Source organism: Sceloporus undulatus, chromosome 3, assembly GCF_019175285.1.
Source record: "Sceloporus undulatus isolate JIND9_A2432 ecotype Alabama chromosome 3, SceUnd_v1.1, whole genome shotgun sequence".
NCBI classification, from domain to species: Eukaryota; Metazoa; Chordata; class Lepidosauria; order Squamata; family Phrynosomatidae; genus Sceloporus; species Sceloporus undulatus.
This window is the reverse complement of record NC_056524.1, coordinates 263,778,652-263,781,766: the sequence shown is the minus strand read 5'-3', so window position 1 is coordinate 263,781,766 and position 3,115 is coordinate 263,778,652.

Below are 3,115 nucleotides of genomic sequence, written 5' to 3'. Positions count from 1 at the left end.
CTGCGTGAGTAGGGTGACTGAGGCCACCATAGAAACTGGCTGTGTGGCTGCAAAATAAAAACATCCAAGGATGATTCAGGTTTGGCATCATTTAACTCTTTGTCTGGCTCTTTGCTATGGAATTCTGGGAGTTGGAGTGTTGTTGTGGGGTCAGAGGAGGCGAATTGATGTCACACACGCTCCTCACCAGGCCTGCTCTTCTTAGGGTTCCATAAGGCAGGACTTCCAAACTGGGACCAATGTAGGGCCCATTTTCAAAGTAGGACACATTTTTAAAAAATGGAGGACACTTGAAAAAATTGATTTTTTAAAATGTAATATAATGCATGTTCTTAGGCAATGCCAAAATGGAGGACATTTTGGCATTATCCTAGAGAGAAGGCTGAAATGTACTTCTTTCTGCCAAAACCCCCCCCCCAATTCACATTCCCACTTCCAAGCAGGCATGCATTTGCAAGATCACAGGCAGTCTTGTGCCATTGCAAACACATTTACTCCCAAAGCCTTCTTAGCAATCCCCCTTCTTCCTTTTCCTTGCCCCCTCCAACCCCCCCCAACTCCTCACCCCCTTTTTCCCAGGTATGTCTCAACTTAGGAGGGATTTATGGGACAGATCCAAAGCCTTTTTTCTTTTTCTTGCAGAACCCTGGACACTGAGAGAAGAGGAGGGGGGCTTAGAGGAGGAGAAAGAAAGAGAAAAAGAAGATAGAGGAGGGGAAGAAGAAGAAGGAAGAAAAGGAGAGGAGGAAGAGGAGGAGAAGAAAAAAAACGGAATAATAATAAGAAGAGGAAGGAGGGGAAGAGAAAGAGGAGAAGCAGCTTGCCTGAGTGTAAATTCCTCTGCTTGGATGTTGGAGTATGCCCAAATAAGGAAGCAGAGGGCTGGCCAATAGAGCAGGGCACGCCCCCAGGCCAGGAAAAGTCCGCCACCGCCGTGAAATGGCAGCTCTCCCTCAGCAAGTCAGTAGCTGAAGACCATATAGTGTGAGCGTGAACTCGCGTTGTCCTCTTGTCTGTTATTCGGGCGCTGGGTGCAATGATTCTGCTGATAGCAGGAGTTCCTGACCTATCCGTCCTCGTCGTAAAATAAGGAGGACGCTCCCCCCTGAATGATGTCCCACCCTCCTGCCTGTGTGGTAGGAGGACTGAGGTCACCCTAGCAACACTGGCTGTATAGACTGCAAAAAGGCCCCATACAGATAGGCCAAAACGAAGCTGCTTCGGGTGACTTTGGAGGTATGCTGTTTAAATAGGGTTGCTACATCCCTGGATTCTGCCGGGACATTCACGGTTTTGGGCCGTTTTGAATGTCCCAGCCCAGTACCCCCGCCACTGCCACCACAAATATGCAGTGGTGGCCTCCAAGGCCTAGCTGCCTCACTAGCCTTGCTGGCCTTGGTAGGGCTCAGGGCAGGGCCTCCATTCACCTAACAGGCAGAGCGGGGCCTCCCAGCCCAACTGAGCCTAAGGAGCAAGGCTTAAGGCCTCTCCTTCAGCGGCGGTGGAGCCGCACATTGGCCAGCCGTTGTGAGAAACCTTTGCAGGCCGCCTGGGCCGCAAAAAGAGCCACTGTGGCAAGGCTTCTCCAGAGCAGAGGAGCGTCCTCCGCCTTTGAGAAGGCCTTGCGCCGGACCTCCCTGTTTAGGTCCCTGCCGGCAGGCAAGGCTTCTCCAGAGGCAGAGGGAGTGTCCTCGCCTGGAGAAGGCCTTGCCAGCTAGCTGGGCCCCAAAGGCAGGGTTATTAAAACACAGTACTATGTGATACAAGGCTAAAGAATCACAAGAGACATGATGGAGAGATCAATAGAGTGCATGAAGTGGTTTTGGGACTGTGGGAGGGAGCTGCTTCCCCATCTCTAGGGAAGCTTTGGTTGTAGCAAGGCAATGGGACTAGACTTCTAGCTTCCCAGGAGAGATCCAAAGATCCAGAGCATAATTTCTATTGTGAGTAAAGTAGGATGTTCAGCTAATCATGTGGGCTGTTTTTTTCTAAATTTGGCTGATATAACTTACCATATATATTTGACTATAAGTCAACCTCATGTATAATCGAGGGCGGTTTTGGGGCCCAAATTATGGATTTTTATATGACCTGTGGGTAAGTCAAGGGTAAAACTTAGGAGCAGTGTAAGAAAGATCTAAGGATTAGGGTTTGCCATATCCTGCCTGGGGGCAGGACTTTCCCGGTTTGGGGGTGGCCACCCGGTCCCGCCCCGGTTGGCCCCGCCCCGGGACACCCCCCCCGGACGCCAGGCAGGGAAAAGAGCCTTGCCTCAGCAAGGCTCGTTCCCTGCTTGGCCTCCTCGCCGGCCAGGGAGGCGACCTCTGGGAGGGCCAGGGGAAAGGGTCTCGCCTCGGCAAGAGCCCTTTCCCCTCCCTTGCCTTTCCCCCCGGCCACGAGGCTTCAAGGCAGGGACGAAGGGTTCGCCTGGGGAGCCCTTTTCCCTGCCTTCAAGCTTCCTCCGCGGCCAGCGAGGCTTAAGGCAGGACGAGGGTCTCTCGTGAGGGGGGGGAGACCCTTTCTCCCTCCGGAAGCGTCCTCCGCCGCCAGCGAGGGCCTTCAAGGCAGAGAGGTCTCTCCGTGAACGGGAGACCCTTTTCCCCTGCCTTTAACCTTCCTCCACTGGCCAGGAGGCTCAGTGCAGGGGAGAGCGAAAGGGAGGCGGCGGGAGGTACGACGCGGAGGAGGGGGAAAGAGAAAGACGAAGAGGAGGAAGTAAGGGAAGAAGAGGGGGAGGGGGCGGCACGGGGCGGAGAAGAAGCACGAGGTGCGAAAAAGTCAGAATGGCAAGAGGAAGGGAGAGGAAGAGAAGGACGAGGGTACGAAGACGGAATGAAACAGACGAAGACGAAACGAGGAGGCAGAAGGGGCGGGATGCGCAGAGGGGAAGAAGACGCGTAGGCGGAACGCCTATCATAAGCTGAGGAAGAGACGATGAGGAAGCAGAGACGAAGACTAAGGGCAGAGAAGAGGGCGGAGGCCGCCGTGGCGGGACAAATCTGAGGAGCCCAACTCATACTTACCATTTACCTAACCTGTTTTCCTCTCTACTTCTTCTTCCTCCTACTCCGTTTCCCTCTTCATCATACTCTTCTCTCCTTTTCTTTCTTTTATA